The following is a 21,294-nucleotide window of genomic DNA, read 5'->3' on the forward strand; positions in this document are numbered from 1 at the left end:
GCAAGGTACCGAGAGTATCTCGCCCACATGGCAAAGCCAGGCAAGCTACCCATGTATTCGATATGCCAAACGCAGTAACAATAATTCTCAAAATGGAGACATTACTGGACCCGCTCTAGCAAATCAATGAACAACAGGAGGACAGTGACAGTGACAGTGATACACTTGCTGGGTGGTCAGTAAAGGTAAAGGTTAAGGTAAAGGCCCTCCCGTTGTTCGTCGATTTGCTCGAGCAGGCCCAGTAACGTCTCCATTGGAGACTTTGTTGTTACTATGTCTGGCATATCGAATACATCACGGGGAGCTTGCCAGGCTCTGCCGTGCGGGCGAGATACTCTCAGTAGCTTGCCGGGCTCTCCGATAGGGGCGGACGAATCGAACTCCAGTCGGCCATGTTGGCTGCGTGCAAGGCAAACGCCTTACCACTGTGCTACCGCTCCAGTAGCTTTATATAATTGTTATAACAAATGCCAAAGCACCATTTTACATCCCCATATCAATATATTGTTTCAGTAATTTATTATCTTCGATTTGCTCGAGCGGACCCAGTAACGTCTCCATTGGAGACTTTATTGTTACTGTGTTTGGCATATCGAATACGTCACGGGGAGCTTACATTATCTTCACCATCACTTGTTTGACTTCTTTTAATTTTCAGTTTTAATTTTGTTTATTTATTTAATTTTTTGGTGCCAGAAATTGAACCCAGGCCTCACATGCAAAGTGAGAGTCTATCACTGAGCTATATTAAACTTTCTTTTTATCATTATTATTACAATATCCATATTATAAGATATGCAATGGCATCTCATTGAACTTTCTATTTTCTATGGATTAGTGCTGAATTAAGGTCTCTTTTCCTGTCCACAGTGCACCGTAAATGTTTTTAATAATCATTAGAGATGCAGTTTTTTGTTGTTATTGTTCTGACACCCCGGCAATGTTTAGGGGTAATCTGACTTGGTACTCAGGAATTACTTCTGGCAGTGCTCAGGGCACTATATGGAATGCCAGGGATTTTATCTGGGTCAGCTGTGTGCAATGAATGAATGGCGATGCTCAGGGGACCATATGGGATGCTGGGAATCGAACCCGGGTCAGCCGCGTGCAAGCAAATGCCCTACCCGCTGTGCTGTCTCTCCAGCCCCTAGTTCTGATCTTTAAAAAATTTTTTTTGTCTTGTCCTTGTGGTGCCAGAGGTCCCATGCCTCCTTGATATAATAGACCACCCCTGGCCTTTCTATGGCTCTTGCAGAGCTTTTTTGATAAGGGTCATTGTCACAAATATGCAGTGAGAACTCAATGTGATTTTGATTTGCATTTTTCTGATGATAAGGAGTGAGCACTTTTGCATGTTCACACTGCCATCTTTCGTTTTCTTTCTTCCTATATATATTTTTTTATTTTTAAAAGAGTCTATGCAGATTAATGTCCATTTTGCATTGTGTTGAATTTTGTTGTTTTAGTTGAGTTGTGTGATTCCTTCATGCATTATATACAAACCTGTTTGTAGAGTACATGATGTATAAAATATCTTTTCCCAATTATTAGGCTGCCTTTTTGCTCTGGTAGTAGTTTCTTTCACCATACAAAACCTTTTCATATTTTGATTTAATACTACTTTCACTCTTATTTTAACTCTTGATGCCCTTGATATTAAAATTGAGACTGCAAATATCTGTTATCAATATCTAGTATGTATCAATATCTAGTGTGTAACACATATTTTCTTATGTATGGTTTAGGAGTTAATCCATGCCATCAATCCATTTAAAATTATTTTTCTTTTGATGTTAAATATTTATCTGGTTACTTTTTAAAATGTAGCTGTTCAATTTTCTCAACAGTGTTTGTTGAAGAGAATTTCCTTTGCTCATTGTATATTCTTAGCCTATTTGTCATAAATTGACAGGGGCTGGGGAAATAATACATCTGCTATGGCATTTGCCTTGCATATGACTGGCCTGGCTTCACTACAGAACACAGAAAAAAGTCCCCTCAGTGTACCTAGAAATGATCTCTGAACACAAAGCCAAGAGTAATTCTTCAAAACTGCTTTTCATGCTCTCCTTAAAAAATAGTAAAATTGATGCCCAGCTAGCTCCACCTCCTAGAAAGCCGGTTTTACCCCTGGTCTGCGTGGGACGGGCACGGAGGACCAGCTCTGGGCAACCAAGAGAACGGCTCCTATTCCAACCAGGTACAGCCCGCCCCCAAGGGCCTGGGACCCTCTGTGCGCATGCCCAGCTAGCTCCACCTCCTAGAAAGCCGGTTTTACCCCTGGTCTGCGTGGGACGGGCACGGAGGCCCAGCTCTGGGCAACCAAGCGAACGGCTCCTAATCCAACCAGGTACAGCCCGCCCCCAAGGGCCTGGGACCCTCTGTGCGCATGTTCAGCTAGCACCACCTCCTAGAAAGCCGGTTTTACCCCTGGTATACGTGGGACAGGCACGGAGGCCCAGCTCTGGGTAACCAAGCGAACGGCTCCTATTCCAACCAGGTACAGCCCGCCCCCAAGGGCCTGGGACCCTCTCTGCGCATGCACAGCTAGCTCCATCGACGTTCCCAACTCCTCGCTCAGTGCCACGGACTCTTTCAGGAGCCGCGGCCGCTAACGTGGCCGCGTAATATTTTCCCACTACATATGTCATAGGAACCATAAGCTACCTTCTTCGATGGAAACTTCTCTAGTTTAGCTCAGTCACTACTAACACAGTAGCCAATAACTCATAAGCCTATCTTAACTCACACTGCATATCAAGCAGAATATTGACAGTGAATGTTAAGGACTAAACCACAGTTTTCACAATGGTAAAGCAACGCAAAAGCCCACCAAACTTTCTTATTGAAGAGTCTAGCCCAGATGGCACCAACAGTACTGCAGTGTTAGACAACCTCTCTGACAAGGAATTCAGGAGGGAGCTACTTAGGATGCGTAGGGAACTAAAAGAAACAATGGAAAGCAATGCCAATAGAAGACAAGAGGATTTGAAGGCAGAAATGAGGAAAATGCAATCAGAAATGTCAGACCTGAAAAATCTCGTAAGCGAACTGAAAAACTCAGTGGAAGGCCTCATCAGCAGAGTAACAGCTGCTGAGAACAGAATCAGTGAGCTCGAAGATGAAGTTCAGAGACTCTCCAGAAAAGAGCAGAAAATGGAAAAGAGATTCACAATTCGGGAACAGATGGCAAGAGAAGATCGTGATGAAGCCAAGCGGGGTAACATAAGAATTATTGGAGTCCCAGAGGTACAGGAAGAAAACCTTGATGAAGAAGAAACTGTCAAAGACATCATTGCTACAACGTTTCCAGAGCTGAAGAAAACTTGTGACCATATTCAGGAGGCCCGAAGGGTACCAGCTAGAAGAAATCCGAATAAAAATACCCCAAGACACATTCTGATCAAAATGACCAAAACCTTAGACAGAGACAAAATTCTGAAAGCAGCAAGATCGAAGAAAGAAATCTCTTACAAAGGAGCATCCTTAAAATTCACAGCTGATTTTTCTGACGAAACCCTTATGGCCCGAAAACAGTGGTGGGACATAGTGAAAAAACTCAATGAAATATATGCCTCCCCAAAAATACTTTACCCAGCGAGACTCTCATCCATAATAGAAGGAACAACACACAGTTTCACAGACAAACAACAGCTCAGGAACTTCATAGGCTCAAAACCATGGTTACAAGAACAACTAAATGGGCTACTTTAAGGCAAGAAAGGCCCCTCAAATACACCAAATTTCAACAGAACAATGGGACAAAATCCCATAACAATAATCTCTCTCAATGTCAATGGGCTAAACGCACCAATTAAAAGACATAGAGTGGCAGGATGGATTAGAAAATTGAACCCAACATTCTGCTGCCTGCAAGAAACACATCTCAATATTCAAAGCAAACACAGACTCAGAGTCAAAGGCTGGAAAACAATCCTACAGGCAAACAGCTCCCAGAAAAAAGCTGGGGTAGCCATCCTAATATCAGACCACATCGATTTCAGAGTGAGGAAGGTCATAAGAGACAGTGAAGGTCATTTCTTATTGATCGAAGGATCATTACAAGAGGAAGAACTTACAATAATAAATGTATATGCACCTAATGAGAGACCAGCAAAGTACTTAAAACAACTACTCATAGATTTGGAAAAAGACATCAACAGCAACACAATTCTAGTGGGAGACTTCAACACTGCTTTGTCACCTCTTGATAGATCAACCAGACTCAAGCTTAGCAAGGACATACTTCATCTGAGGGAAACAATGGAAGAAAGGGACTTAGTAGATATATACAGGACACTTCATCCTCAAAAAGCTGAATAAACATTCTTCTCAACCGTACATGGAACATTCTCCAAGATAGAGCACATGCTGAGCCACAAAACATGCCTCCAAAAAATTAAGAAGATAGAGATTGTATCGACAATCTTCTCAGACCATAATGCGCTGAAATTAGAAGTAAATCACATACAAAAACAGAAAACTAAATCAAACACCTGGAAATTAAACAGTGCTCTTCTGAAGAACGAGTGGCTTAGACAGGAACTCAAAGAGGAAATCAAAAGATTCCCAGAAACGAATGAAAATGAGGACACGAGTTACCAAAACTTATGGGACACAGCAAAAGCTGTCTTAAGAGGAAAGTTTATAGCTCTACAAGCATTCCTCAGGAAGGAGGAGCGAGCACACATGAGTAACCTAACCTCACAGCTTAAGAGCTTGCAGAAGGACCGAAAAAAAGGAGCACAACCCGAATAGGAGAAAGGAAATAATAAAACTCAGAGCAGAGATTAACGAGATGGAAACCCAAAAAACAATCCGAAACATCAATGAAACCAAGAGCTGGTTCTTCGAGAAAATTAACAAGATTGATAAGCCTCTAGCAAAACTCACAAAGAAAGGGAGAGAGAAAACCCTAATAAACCGAATCAGAAATGAAAAGGGGGTCATTACAACAGAAACTACAGAAGTTCAAAGGATCCTCAGGGAGTACTTTGAGAAACTTTATGCCATGGAACATCAAAACCTCGAGGAAATGGATAAATTCCTAGACTCCTACAGACTCCCAAGACTGAACCAAGAAGACCTGGAATACCTGAACAGACCAATCACCATCAAGGAAATTGAAATGGTAATAAAAAGTCTCCCCAAGCACAAAAGTCCTGGTCCGGATGGATTCACTAGTGAATTCTTCCAAATCTTTAAAGAGGACTTACTCCCAATCCTCTTTAAGCTTTTCCACGAAATTGAAATACCAAGCACACTTCCGAACAGTTTTTACGAAGCAAGTATCACACTGATACCAAAAGCAGATAGAGATACCACAAAGAAAGAGAATTACAGACCGATATCTCTGATGAACACAGATGCAAAGATCCTCAAGAAACTTCTAGCAAATAGAATCCAACTACTCATCAAAAAGATCATACACCATGACCAAATAGCATTCATCCTAGGGATGAAGGATGGTTCAATATTCGGAAATCAATGAACATAATAGATATATATATCATATATATCAACAAAAGAAAAGATAAAAAGCATATGATTATATCAATAGATGCAGAGAAAGCATTTGACAAGATCCAGCACCGCTTTATGATGAAAACCCTAGCCAAAATGGGTATAGAGGGGACCTTCCTCAACATAATTAAAGCCATCTACCACAAGCCTACAGCAAGCATCATCCTCAATGGGGAAAAACTGAGAGCCTTCCCTCTAAGATCAGGGACGAGACAAGGATGCCCACTCTCTCCACTGCTGTTCAATATAGTACTGGAAGTACTTGCAATAGCGATTAGCAAGAAAAAGATATTAAGGGCATTCAGGTAGGAAAGGAAGAAATCAAGCTCTCACTATTCGCAGATGATATGATACTCTACTTAGAGAACCCTATAACCTCCACCAAAAAACTCCTAGAAACAATAGACTCGTATAGTAAAGTTGCAGGCTATAAAATCAATACCCAAAAATCCATGGCATTCGTATATGCAAAAAGTGAGAGAGAAGAAAGCAACATGAAAAAAACAATCCCATTCACAATTGTGCCCCAGAAAATCAAGTACTTAGGAATCAGCTTAACTAAGGAAGTAAAGGACCTGTACAAAGAAAACTACAAAACGCTACTTCAGGAAATAAAAGAGGACATGAGGAAATGGAAAGATATCCCCTGCTCATGGGTCAGGAGACTTAACATTGTCAAAATGGCAATACTACCGAAAGCATTGTATAAATTCAATGCAATCCCTATAAGGATACCCACGACATTCTTCAAAGAAATGAAGCAAACACTCCTGAAATTTATAAGGAACAATAAGCTCCCACGAATAGCTAAAGCAATTCTTGGGAAAAAGAAAATGGGAGGAATCAACCTCCCGAACTTCAAACTCTACTACAAAGCAGTAATGATTAAAACAGCATTGTACTGGAACAAAGGCAGAACTGCAGACCAGTGGAACAGGGTTGAATACACTGACATCTCCCCTCAATCATATGATCATCTAATCTTTGATAAAGGTGCAAGTAATGTGAAGTGGAGTAAGGAAAGCCTCTTTAACAAATTGTGCTGGCATCACTGGACGGCTACATGCAAAAAATGGGCTCAGAACTCTGCCTAACACCGTGTACAAAAGTAAGATCAAAATAGATTAAAGACCTCAACATCAGACCAGAAACCATAAGGTACATTGAAGGCAAAGTTGGCAAAACCCTCCATGACATTGAAGCTAATGGTATCTTCAAAGATGCCACGCCACTGGCCGAGCAAGTGAAAACAGAGATAGATAAATGGGACTATCTTAAACTAAGAAGCTTCTGCACCTCCAAAGAAACAGTGACCAAAATACAAAGACAGTCTACAGAATGGAAAGGATATTCACCCAATACCCATACGACAAGGGGTTGATATCCCGGATATACAAAATACTGGTTAAACTCCACAAGAAGAAAACATCCAACCCCATCCAAAAATGGGGCAATGAAATGAACAGAAACTTTTTCAAAGAAGAAATCTGAATGGCAAAAAAGCACATGAGAAAATGCTCTACATCATTAATCATATGGGAGATGCAGATCAAAACCACAATGAGATACCATCTCACACCTCAGAGACTGGCCCACATTCAAAAGAACAAAAGCAACAGATGCTGGCGTGGATGTGGCGAGAAAGGGACACTCCTTCACTGTTGGTGGGAATGTCTACTGGTTCAGCCCTTCTGGAAAACAGTATGGACGATTTTCAAAAAATTAGAAATTGAGCTCCCATTTGACCCAGCAATACCACTCCTGGGAATATATCCCAGAGAAGCAAAAATGTATAGTCGAAGTGACATCTGCACTTGTTTGTTCATTGCAGCACTCTTTACAATAGCCAGAAACTGGAAGAAACCTGAATGCCCAAGAACAGATGACTGGTTAAAGAAACTTTGGTACATCTACACAATGGAGTACTATGTAGCTCTTAGAAAAGATGAAGTCATGAAATTTACATACAAGTGGTACAACATGGAACGTATCATGCTAAGCGAAATGAGTCAGAAAGAGAGGGATAGACATAGAAAGATTGCATTCATCTGGGGGATATAAAGTAACAAAATAGGAGATTAATACCCAAGAATAGCTGAGATCAGCACCAGGAGGATTACTCCATAGCTTAGTGGCCAGTCGGGCATTCTAGAGGAAAGGGCAGCTCAGACAGAGAAGGAACACCAAATAAAGGGTGTTTGGAGGACCCTCCCAGGAGGGGAGATGCATGTCGAAAATGGACTATGGACTGAACATGTTTGCCACTCAATGCCTCTTTTTCAGACCACAACACCCAAAAGGAGAGAGAGAACACAGGGGATTGCCCTGCCACAGAGGCAGGGGGTGATGGGGAATGGGGGTGGGGGGGATATTATCCATGGTGGTGGAAAATGGGCACTGGTGGAGGGATGGGTATCTGATCATTGTATAATCAAACCCAAGCACAAAAAACTGTAAATCTACAACTGTAACTCATGGTGTTTCACTAATAAAAAAAAATTAAAAAAAATAGTAAAATTGTGGGGACAGAGAGAAAGAGTGCAACAGAGTACAGCAGTTAAGGATGCTTCCTTGCATGTGAAGCGCCTAGCTTGATTCCCCATACCATACACCCAAGCCTCACCAGAAGTCATCTCTGTACACAAAGCCAGGAGTAAGACCTGACTACCACCAGTTGTGGGCTCCCCAACTCAGAAATAAGTGAATTGGCTGTCCATATTCTGGTAACTTTAATTTGTGGCTCTGTATTGTATTCCACTGGTTCATTTTTGTTGAAATATTTTGTTTTTAATTTCTTATTTCTCTTAAAATTTGCAATTATTTACTAAATCAATAGGGCATCAAATTCTAATGGTAGGTTCATAGAGCAGTTAGCTTTAGCTGCACAATAAAGTACTGTAAAACATAATGATTGAAAATCCTCTTGGTTAAATTCACAGTTCTGTGGCTATTGTTAAGTTAGTCATCTGCGGTCAGTGGAGTTGGATGCTTTATAGTCCTCTTATGCATTTGTCCTATTTGTCATTTGGCTGAAGCCTAAGTTTCTTTTAAAAAAGATGCTTCTGGAGAAACTTTTGCCAGTGGTGCTTGTGGTTCACCAGGGCTATAACTGGCAGTATTCAGTGGACCACTTGGTGCTGGGGAGATAACTCAGAATTTTGTGCACCCTAAGCATATGTTTACCATATAAGTATGTGTTGTTTTTTTTTCATATGGCTGGGGTTATAGGATAAGAATGAAATGAGAGTTGGTCCACTGCTGAAAGCAATGTACTCATGTACCATTGCCAAAATAGGTCAATATTCAACCCAAGTGCTTTTCTATAGGAGAGTTCTCAAAAGGGAGAATATTTAATAATATTTTCTTTCCTATACTTATACTATACTACACATACAGAGATGCAGGCTAGTAACATGTGCTGTGTATGGCCACTCTAAACAATTTATACCGTGGTCCTCTATGAAATTAATTTTATTACATTTTAGGAAAAGCAAGCCTATTTCCTGATATAATACAATATACAGTGAGTGTATCTATCCCCAGTATGTAATTTTTGGTAGACTCTACTAAATTTATTAGACCATGGTGGTGTTATGTTAGGAAATCATGTTGACAAAACTAGTTATCTTTGTTGTTTCTTTTGAGTTCGTCTTCCTCCAATTTTTCTAGCAGCGGATTAGTACTAAGATGCATATAACTCCTGATGGAGTTGGGCAGTAATAGTGTGTATGTCTTCTTCTAGGTGCCTGCCCAGCTATTGTGAACATGGGGGTGTATGTTCTCAGTCCTGGGACACCTTCTCTTGCGATTGCCAGCACACTGGTTACACAGGTGCTACATGCCATTCCTGTAAGCCTTGCAAACTGCTTAGTCTCCTTCTTCATTATTTTCCGATTTTCCTTCTCATAACTATGTTTATATGCATCTGCACAAACATATGGTGTAAAAATGATAGCAGAAAACAGAGACTCAACTTTGAGTCTAATTTGCTTTAAAAATGGTTTTACTTAGACAAATTTGAGAAAAGAGAAAGAAAGAGACAAATGTTCAAGAGATAACATGGGCTTTCCCAGCAAGGAACAAACCTGTCTGATATACTTTTAACAAATTTTAATTTCTAGTGATGTCATGACAGCTTACAGAAATACATCAATAAATAGACAAGAAAAAATAGAAGGTAAGCAGTAGTAAGTCACAGTCACGGTCCTCCCGTTGTTCATCGATTTTCTCCAGCGGGGCCAGTAACGTCTCCATTGTGAGACTTGTTACTGTGTTTGGCATATCGAATACGTCACGGGGAGCTTGCCAGGCTCTGCCATGCGGGCGAGATACTCTCAGTAGCTTGCCGGGCTCTCCGAGAATGACGGAGGAATCGAACTCGGGTCGGCCATGTTAGCTGCGTGCAAGGCAAACACCCTACCCGCTGTGCTATCGCTCCAGCCCAAGCAATAGTAAGTAATGAAAAAAATTATAAAGTGTTTTTTTTTAAATCTAGAATATATAACTTACCCTGTTTAAATTTGAGCCAATTTTAGTTTCTGAGTTCTGTAGCAAAACAAGTTATTGGGTTTCATGATAAATTTTTATGATGATAACATACTGGAATTTACTATCTGTCCACAAATTTTAATTTATCTAATATTTAAAAGCATCCTGGAGGTAAGTACAATGATCTCCAGTTCACATTTATGAAAGAGGAAATGAGTACATGGTCAGACTGCTTTAAGACAGATCTCTTGATCTCCAGTCGATTATGTTTCTTCTGTCTTGATCGGCATTCTCTTTCCTGAAAAATAATTCTCTCAAGTTTAAAGCTAACCAAACTTGTCTGACCAGTAAATGATTAGACCCACTTATTCCTCTTAGTGGGCTGGAGCAATAGCACAGCAGTAGGGTGTTTGCCTTGCGCATAGCTGGCCTGGCCGAGCAGGGTTCAATTCCTCCGCCCCTCTCGGAGAGCCCGGCAAGCTACCGAGAGTACCTTGCCTGCATGGCAAAGCCTGGCAAGCTACCCGTGACATATTCAATAGGCCAAACAAAGTAGCAGCAAATCTGAGACGTTACTGGACCTGCTCAAGCAAATCGATGAACAGCGGAAGGACAGTGACAGTGACAGTGACAGTGAGTTCTCTTAGTAGAGTCCTGAAATTCTCATGGTTTTCTAATTATTGGCTTTTGTCTTAGCTTCCCCTTATTTGTATAGCACTGTTCTCATTTCTTAATACATACCTTCCTTCCCTGGGACTTTAAGTAAAGAGGTAAAGGTAAAGGTAAAGGCCCTCCCGTTGATCGTCGATTTGCTCGAGCGGGCCCAGTAACGTCTCCATTGGAGACTTTGTTGTTACTGTGTCTGGCATATCCAATACTCTCGGTAGCTTGCCGGGCTCTCCGAGAGGGGCGGAGGAATCGAACTCGGGTCGGCCATGTTGGCCGCTTGTAAGGCGAACGCCCTACCCGCAGAGCATGGTATAAAAATGAGCACATCCAACCACCACCAGTTCTTCTTATTAGAGGTTATGTTTCATTTCTGAGAGTTCTTCCTTAAAATTATTTAATAAATTTTACACTGTGTGGAAAGAAGGCAGCATATGAATTGACATGGTCCAGTTTGATATGGGTGGAAATTTAGGAATTTGTGTTCAGATAAGAACACTTGGTCCCCATTTTGGCAGTTCCACAGAGGAGCCCACAGCATCTTGCTGAACTTAGGGAGGTAAATAACCCCGTAAACACAAGGTAAATTCAACCAGAGTAAATTCACTTGCCTCTATTTTTTATAATGGTGTCAGGTTAGAATTTACAGGACTACTCTTCATTGGAATTGGGCTGAATAATCAGAAATTAAACGTTGAGAGATTTGGTCAGAGTCATTTGTGTTAAACAGTCAATTTCTTACTTGGATCATCCCTTGTCACATCTAGCAGATGTTTTAATCAATGACTCAATACCTGCTGAATGTTAGTGATTAAGGAATGATAGCTAAAATAATATCTCACTTTGATCTAATTATGATCTAAACAAATATGAATACAATTATGAGAGATAATAGATTTTTTCACTTGTGAAAAAATATTTTCCTAATAATTAAATTAACTTCATTGTGGTTCTCTACTGAAAAATAAAATGAGGGCCTGAGGTTTCTAGATCAGTAGTAAGAGATCATAAGCTTATTGTCTTTTGGTATGCAATAAATATTTTTTTCTCCAAGTACACAATTAGTACATATGTGCATTCACGTTAAGAACAGGTTTTCATACTCTATTTCCATAGGAAATTTCAATCCTAATCCAAATGTAACCACCGCTATCAATATTGTCTGTGTTTCCATCACTATAAGTGGCAATAATTGTGTTATTTACTTGGGAAACTCCAACCTGGACACATTGATTGATGTGTGGCTATATTTAATAAAACAGTGTTTTCTTTTATAAAATTCCTGGACAAACATTAGTTCTTAAAATTTTCCCTTTTTTGAGAGACAAACAACAGTAATTCTTGAAGCCCTCTCTGCATTTTCCTTAGCTATGGAGAGTAGTTACAGGGTTTAAAACTTTAGATCTAGAATCTCATCAGTGCAGACAGATCAATGTTCACACCCTCCTCTTATCTCTTTCCCTCCCTATCCCCCTTTCTTGGATCAGTTCAATTTAAGGATTTTCCTGTACTTTTACATGAGAGTTGGTGTGGATGCCAAATCTGATCACTAGTGTTTTAAAGTGCCAATCCAACCATGTGCCAGAAAGAGCCCTGTACCATTTTCTGGCAGTCATTGAGAGCTTTACAGGTTTTCTAAAGATTATTCCTGTCCAAGAAACAAATGAGAAGTTTGCAGTTGATTATTCATAAAAACTTATTCTAAATATTAAGTCTATCATCTACACATGTAAATAATTTTCTTTGTTTATAGAAAAAATTTGCTCGAGCGGCCTGGAGCGATAGCACAGCGGGTAGGGCGTTTGCCTTGCTCGCAGCGAACATGGCCGACGCGAGTTGGATTCCTCCTCCCCTCTCAGAGAGCCTGGCAATCTACCGAGAGTATTCCATATGCCAGACACAGTAACAACAAAGTCTCCAATGGAGACGTTACTGGGCCCGCTTGAGCAAATCGATGATCAACGGGAGGGCCTTTACCTTTACCTTTAGAAAAAATTATTGGTAATATGAAAAATTCCAAAATGAATCAGGATAAACTGAAATTACAAAGAGGTTTTCACACACATTTTGTTTGAGTTTCAATTTCTTGAATAATCATTATGGATAATTTTAAGAAGCTCTGTTAAACAAGCTTTACAAAGTGAAGAAGGCAGAATTGCTCATTAGTAAAGTGCATCTTTAAAACTGCATCTTTCAAAATGAATTGTTAAAAATTCATTTCATATATAAATTGCTTTAACTAAACAAAGAGTATAACTATTGAGTAATATAAAGGAAATAAAAAATAATAGTATCTATTATTATATACTGACAGGTAAGCTAATGTGCTTCAGATACTTGGATGTATCTGAAGGTCATAAGGGATTCATCTTCACATATCCCACAGTAATAACTCTTAAAATGTCTCAGATTCAGCTCACTGCCTAATTGCAACAGAGACCAGTCCTCTAGAGAAAATGTGCATGAGAGCAGTTCAGAGTGAGTACTGCCAGGGGAAGGCATCACACAATAAAGCTGCTAGTGGGACACAGCTCATTGTGGTGTTGTCTGAGATCATGTGTTTTGCAGCACTGTACGAGCAGTCTTGTGAAGCCTACAAGCACAGGGGAAACTCCTCAGGACTCTACTATATTGATTCCGATGGAAGTGGCCCACTGGGACCATCTCTTGTATATTGCAACATGACAGGTATTCTAATGAACTCTTTTTATAATAGTCAGAATCATAGTAATGTTTATTGTGCGCAAAATAAAATCGGGGAAAGTAGAGTTTGATTTGTGGCAGCTCTATCAAATTGTGATTATATTGTGATTGTTACTTTAATGCGATTATTCTGAAGTATTAAATATAATATTATAAGCCGATAAAGAGTAGTAATCAAAAGTTATTTGATTAATTTTGAAAAATTGTTTAGGTTAAAATTAATTATAGTCTCTACTCAATAATCTAAAAAATGAATAGATTTTATTTCTTAGTTCATGTCAACAAATGCCATAGACTTTTAAAACATGAAAAATTCCAGTTGCAATAATGTTTTTTTAAAATTTTTATTAGTGAAACACCATGAGGTACAGTTGTAGACTTACAAATTTTTGTGCTTGGGTTTCAATTATACAATGATCAAGTACCCATACCACCACCAGTGCCAATTTTCCACCACCACAGATCCCAAAATCCCTCCCACCCCATTCCCCGCCCCATCCCACCCTGCCTCTGTTGCAGGGCATTCCCTTTTGTTCTCTCTCCTTTTGGGTGCTGTGGTTTACAAAAGAGGCATTGAGTGGCAATCATGTTTGGTCTATAGTCTCCATTCAGCATGCTTTTCCCATCCAGGGAGGATCCTCCCAACAGGCTTTATTTGGTGCTCCTTTCTCTATCTGAGCTGCCCTTTCCCAAAGCATGTGTGGCTGGCCTCCAAGCCATGGAGTAAACCTCCTGGTACTTATCTCAGCTATTCTTGAGTGTTAGTCTCCTATTATGTTACTTTATGTTCCCCAAAAGAATGCAGTATTTCTATGTCTGTCTCTCTCTTTCTGACTCATTTCGCTTAGCATGATACTTTCCATGTAGTACCACTTGTATGTAAATTTCATGACTTCATCTTTTCTAACAGCTACAGAGTACTCCATTTTGTAGATGTACCAAAGTTTCTTTAACTGGTCATCTGTTCTCGGGCACTCAGGTTTTTCCAGATTCTGGATATTGTAAAGAGTGCTACAATGAACAAACAAGTTTAGATGTCATTTCCACTATATTTTTTGCCTCTCTGGGATATATTCCCAGGAGTGGTATTGCTGGGTCAAATGGGAGCTCAATTTCTAGTTTTTTGAGAATCGTCCATACTGTTTTCCAAAAGGGCTGAACCAGTCGGCATTCCCACCAGCAGTGAAGGAGGGTCCCTTTCTCACGAGATCTGAGCCAGCACCGGTTGCTTTTGTTCTTTTGCATGTGGGCCAGTGTCTGTGGTGTGAGATGATATCTCATTGTGGTTTTGATCTGCATCTCCCTGATGAATAATGATGTAGAGCACTTTCTCATGTGCCTTTTAGCCGTTCAGATTTCTTCTTTGAGAAAGTTTCTGTTCATTTCATCACCCCATTTTGTGATGGGGTTGGATGTTTTCTTCTTGTGGAGTTCAATCAGTGCTTTATATATCCTTTATATCAACCCCTTGTCAGATGCGGATTGGGCGAATATCCTTTCCCATTATGTAGACTGTCTTTCTATTTTGATCCTTGATTCTTTTGAGCTGTAGAAGCTTCTTAGTTTAAGAAAGTCCCATTTGTCTATCTGTTTTTACTTGCTCGGCCAATGGTGTGACATCTTTGAAGATACAATTAGCTTCAATGTCATGGAGGGTTTTGCCAACTTTGTCTTCAATGTGCCTTATGGATTACGGTCTAATGTTGAGGTCTTTAATCCATTTTGATCTTACTTTTATACATGGTGTTAGGCAGAGATCTGAGCCCAGTTTTTTGCATGTAGCCATCCAGTTTTGCAAGCAAAATTTGTTAAAGAGGCCTTCTTTACTCCACTTCACATTTCTTGTTCCTTTATCAAAGATTAGATGATCATATGCTTCAGGGGAGATGTCAGTATATTCAGTTCTGTTCCATTGGTCTGAATCTCTGCCTTTGTTCCAGTACCATGCTGTTATAATTATTACTGCTTTATAATAGAGTTTGAAGTTGGTGAGGTTGATTCCTCCAATTTTCTTTTTCCCAAAAATTGCTTTAGCTATTCATGGATGATTATTGTTCCATATGAATTTCAGGAGTGTTTGCTCCATTTGTTTGAAGAATGTCATGGGTGTCCTTATAGGGATCTCATTGAATTTGTACAGTGCTTTGGGGAGTATTGGCATTTTGACCATGTTAATTCTCCTGATCCATGAGCAGGGGATACCTTTCCATTTCCTTGCATGCTCTTTTGTTTCCTGAAGTAGACTTTTGTAGTTTTCTTAGTACAGGTCCTTTAGTTCCTTAGTTAAGATGATTCCTATTTTCTTGATTTTCTTTGGCACAGTTGTGAACAGGATTGTTTTTTTCATGTCACTTTCTTCTCTCTCACTATTTTCATATAGGAAAGTCATGGACTTTTGGGTATTGATTTTATAGTCTGCAACTCTACTATACAAGTCTATTGTTTCTAGGAGTTTCTTGGTAGAGGTTATAGGGTTCTCTAAGTATAGTATCATATCATCTGCAACTAGTGAGAGCTTGATTTCTTCCTTTCCTACCTGAATGCCCTTAGTATCTTTTTCCTGCCTAACTGCTATTACAAGTACTTCTAGTACTACATTGAACAGCAGTGGAGAGAGTGAGCATCTTTGTCTCATCCTTGATCTTAGAGGGAAGGCTCTCAGTTTTTCCCCATTGAGGATGATGCTTTCTGTAGGCTTGTGGTAGATGGCTTTAGCTATATTGAGAAAAATCCACTCTATATCTATTTTGGCAAGGGTTTTCATCATAAACTGGTGCTGGATCTTGTGAAATGCTTTCTCTGCATCTATTAATATGATCATATGCTTTTCATCTTTTCTTTTGTTGATATGATGGATTATGTTGATCGATTTGCGGATGTTACACATCCTTACATCCCTGGGATGAATCCTACTTGTTCATGGTGTATGATCTTTTTGATAAGTCGTTGGATTCTATTTGCTAATACTCTGTTGAGGATCTTTGCATCTGGGATATTGGCCTGTAATGCTCTTTCTTTGTGGTATCTCTGTCTGCTTTTGGTATCAGATTGATATTTGCTTCATAGAAACTGTTCAGAAGTGTTTTTGATATTTAAATTTCATGGAAAAGCTTAAAGAGGACTCAGAGTAAGTCCTCTTGAAAGATTTGGAAGAATTCACTAGTGAGTTCATCTGGGCCAGGACTTCTGTGCGTAGGGAGACTTTTCATTACCATGTCAATTTCCTTGATGGTGATAGGTCTGTTCAGGTATTTCAGGTCTTCTTGGTTCAGCCTTGGGAGTCTATAAGAATCAGGTAATTTATCCATTTCCTTGAGGTTTTCATGTTCGGTGGCATAAAGCTTTTCAAAGTACTCCTTAAGGATCCTTTGAATTTCTGTAGTTTCTGTTGTGATGATACCCTTTTCATTTCTGATTCAGTTTATTAGGGTTTTCTCTCTCCCTTTCTTTGTGAGTTTTGCTAGAGGCTTATCGATCTTGTTTATTTTCTCAAAGAACCAGCTCTCGGTTTCATTGATCTTTCGGATTGCTTTTTGGGTTTCCATCTCGTTATTCTCTGCTCTGAATTTTATTATTTCCTTCCTTCTTTTCGGGTTGGGCTCCTTTTGTTGGTCTTTCTCCAAGCTCTTAAGCTGTGAGGTTAGGTTGTTTATGTGGGCTCACTCCTCCTCCCTGAGGGATGAGTGTAAAGCTATAAACTTTCCTCTTAACACAGCTTTTGCTGTGTCCCATAAGTTTTGGGAACTCGTGTCCCCTTTTTCATTCGTTTCCAGGAATCTTTTGATTTCCTCTTTGATTTCCTTTCTAAGCCACTCACTGTCCAATAGTTTACTGTTTAGTTTCCAGGTGTTTGATTTAGTTTTCTGTTCTTGTGTGTTATTTACTCTTAATTTCAGCGCATTATGGTCTGAGAAGTTTGTTGATACAATCTCTATCTGCTTAATTTTATGGAGGTATGTTTTGTGGCTCAGAATGTGGTCTATCTTGGAGAATGTTCCATGTACGGTTGAGAAGAAAGTGTATTCAGCTTTTTGAGGATGAAGTGTCCTGTATATATCGACTAAGTCCCTTTCTTCCATTGTTTTTCTCAGATGAAGTATGTTCTTGCTAAGCTTGAGTCTGGTTGATCTATCCAGAGGTGATAAAGTAGTGTTGAAGTCTCCCACTAGTATTGTGTTGTTATCAATGTCTTTCTCCAAGTCTATGAGTAGTTGTTTTAAGTATTTTGCTGATCCCTCATTAGGTGCATATACATTTAGTATTGTGAGTTCTTCCTGTTGTACAGATCCCTTGATCAATAAGAAATGGCCTTCACTGTCTCTTATGACCTTCTTCAGTCTGAAATCAATGTGGTCTGATACTAGAATGGCTACACCAGATTTTTTATTGGAACTGTTTGCCTGTAGGATTGTTGTCCAGCCTTTGACTATGAGCCTGTGTTTGCTTTCACTATTGAGATGTGTTTCTTGCAGGCAGAAGAATGTTGGGTTCAATTTTCTAATCCACCCTGCCACTCTGTGTCTTTTAATTGGTGCGTTTAGCCCATTGACATTGAGAGAGATTATTGTTATGGGATTTTGTCCCATTTTTCTGTTGAAATTTGGTGTATTTGAGGGGCCTCTCTTGTCTTAAAGTAGCCCATTTAGTTGTTCTTGTAACCATGGTGTTGAATATATTGTAAGTTCCTGATCTGTTTTTTGTCTGTGAAACTGTATGTTGTTCCTTTTGTTATGAATGAGAGTCTCGCTAGGTAAAGTATTTTTGGTGAGGCATTTATTTAATTGAGTTTTTTATATCCCACCACTGTATTCAGGCCATGAGGGTTTTATCAGACAAATCAGCTGTGAATCTTAAGGATGCTCCTTTGTAGGAATTTTCTTTCTTTGATCTTGCTGCTTTCAGAATTTTGTCTCTATCTAATGTTTCACTCATTTTGACCAGGATGTGTCTTGAGGTATTTTTATTTGAATTTCTTCTAGCTGGTACCCTTCCGGCCTCCTGAATGTGGCCACATGTTTTCTTCAGCTCTGGAAACGTCGTAGCAATGATATCTTTGACAGTTTCTTCTTCATCAGGGTTTTGCTCCTGTCCCTCTGGGACTCCAGTAATTCTTATGTTACCCCTCTTGACTTCATCACGATCTTCTCTTGCCATCTGTTCCCGAATTGTGAGTCTCTTCTCCATTTTCTGCTCTTTTCTGGAGAGTCTCTGGACTTCATCTTTGAGCTCACTGATTCTGTCCTCAGCAGCTGTTACTCTGCTGCTGAGGCCTTCCACTGAGTTTTTCAATTCGCCTACGAAATTTTTCAGGTCTGACATTTCCGTTTGCATTTTCCTAATTTCTACCTTCAAATCCTCTTGTCTTTTATTGGCATTGCTTTCCATTGCTTCTTTTAGCTCCCTAGGCATCCTCAGTCGCTCCCTTTTAAATTCGTTGTCAGAGAGGTTGTCTAGCACTTCATTACTGTTGGCGTCTTCTGGGCTAGGCTGTTCAATAAGAAAGCTTGGTGGGATTTTTCGTTGCTTTACCATTGTGATCAGTTTGGTTTAGTCCTTCACGCTCACTATTCTGCTTGAGTTGCAGAATGAATTGAGATGGGCTTAATCAATTATTGGCTAATGTGTGTCTGGTGGTTAAACTAACTTAGTGAAAGTTCCATGTAAGAGGGTAACTTATGGTTTCTATGGGATATGTAGTGGGAGAATAACTCTGGCCACATTAATGGCTGCGGCTCCGGGAAGGGGCCCTTTCGCTGAGTGGGTTCCTGGGTGAATAAGGAGAGAGTGCCCAGAATGGTTCAGCTTTGTTTTTGTGCAGTGTGCCTCAATTCCCGTCCCCCGCAGACCAAGGGTGAAAACCGGCCATTCTCAGGGGATCTAGTTAGCCGTGCAGACCCGGGAAGGGGCCCTACTGCCGGGCAGGTTCCTGTTTGAATCAGGCTCTACTGTACTTTTTTGCCTCTCTGGGATATATTCCCAGGAGTGGTATTGCTAGGTCAAATGGGAGCTCAATTTCTAATTTTTTGAGAATCGTTCATACTGTTTTCCAAAATGGCTGAACCAATTGACATTCCCACCAGCAATGAAGGAGAGTCCCTTTCTCCCCAGGTTCGTGCCCCAACACTGGTTCCTTTTACTCTTCTGGATGTGGATCAGTCTCTTTTGTGTGAGATGATATCTCATTGTTGTTTTAATATGCATCTCCCTGATGATTAGTGATGTTCAGCATTTTCTCATGTGCCTTTTTACTATTCGGATTTCTTTTCTGAGTAAGTTTCTGTTCATTTCATCACCCCATTTTTTGATGCGGTTGGATATTTTTCTTCTTGTGGAGTTCAACCAGTGCTTTGTTTATCCTTGATATCAAACCCTTGTCAGATGTGTATTGGGTGTATATCCTTTCCCATTCTGTAGATTGTCTTTGTATTCTGGTCACTGTATTTTTTGAGGTGCAGAAGCTTCTTAATTTCAGATAGTCCCATTTATTTATTTCTGTTTTCACTTGGTTGGTCAGTGGAACATCATCTTTGAAGATACTGTTTGCCTCAATATCATAGAGGGTTTTGTCGACCTTGTCTTCAATGTACCGTATGGATTTTGGCCTGATTTTGAGATCTTTAATCCACTTTGATCTGACTTTGTGCATGGTGTTAGGTCAAGGTCAAAGCCTTTTTTTTTTTTTTGCATGTGGTTGTCCAGTTATGCCAGCATCATTTGTTGAAGAGGCTTTCCTTGTTCCACTTCACATTTCTTGCTCCCTTATCAAAGATTAGATGTTGTGTGTGTTTTGGGTTGTGTGTACAGATATTTCACCCTGTTCCATTAGTCTGCAGTCCTGGCTTTGTTCCAGTACCATGCTGTTTTAATTATTACTGCTTTGTAGTAGATTTTGAGGTTGGGGAGGGTGATGCCTCCCCACGTCTTTTTCCCAAGGATTGCTTTAGGTATTCGTGGGGGTTGTGTTCTATATGAATTTCAGGAGGATTTAATCTATTTTTTTTGAAGAATTTCTTGGGTATCCTTATAGGGGTCACACTGAATCTGTATATTGCTTTGGGGTGTGCCCCGACCCGCTGGACTAGTCAACATGGATAACTGGGAGAGGGTGCATGAATGATAAAAAAAAAAGAGAGAGACAGAAGAATGGGAGCAAGACAAGACTCTGATCAAGCTCCAAATTTATTTCTCCCAAGGTAGTTTTTTTTATAATTGATTACATGAGGAAGTAGGGAAAATGGGGAATTAACAAAACATGCAGATTTTCAGTGAATCAAGGTGTGATCCCTAATGGCGGGCTCATGGCAGTTATCTCTTTGGCATATCTCAGAAGCTTACACAATGTATTTTAACATTTTTACAAGTAGAGATTAATTCCTAAATTTCAGGTCAGGGTGTACTGACCTTTTGGCTCCCGGTAGGAGAGTATTGCCATTTTGACAATGTTAATTTTTCCTATCCATGAGCAGGGGGTATGTTTCCATTTCCTCATGTCCTCTTTTGTTTCATGGAGTAGCGTTTTGTAGTTTTCATTGTGCCTTTACCTCTTCAGTTAGACTGATTCCGAGGTATTTGATTTTCTGGAGCACAATTGTGAACGGGATTTTTTTTTCATGTACTTTCCTTTCTCTCATTATTTGCGTTTAGGAAGGCCATGGATTTTGGGGCATTAATTTTATAGTCTGCAGTTGCATTAATTTTTATCTTTAATTGCATTAACTAATCTAGAGAGAATAAATATTTATAAGGCACATGTATATGTTTAATAGAATAAAGTGTCAATATTCAACTATAAATAAAATTTCATTTCTCCTAGGGCTAATAAAAGGTAAAGGCCCTCCCGTTGATCGTCGATTTGCTCGAGCGGGCCCAGTAACGTCTCCATTGAAGACTTTGTTGTTACTGTGTCTGGCATAT

The 21,294-nt window shown here is 39.8% G+C and overlaps 1 pseudogene; it reads left to right on the top strand.

Moving 5' to 3' along the window:
* LOC130034947 (contactin-associated protein-like 3) overlaps positions 1-21,294 on the top strand; it is a 159,129-nt pseudogene that overhangs the window by 78,873 nt on the left and 58,962 nt on the right.

Source organism: Sorex fumeus, unplaced genomic scaffold (genome assembly GCF_029834395.1).
Source record: "Sorex fumeus unplaced genomic scaffold, SorFum_2.1 ptg000063l, whole genome shotgun sequence".
Lineage (NCBI taxonomy): Eukaryota > Metazoa > Chordata > Mammalia > Eulipotyphla > Soricidae > Sorex > Sorex fumeus.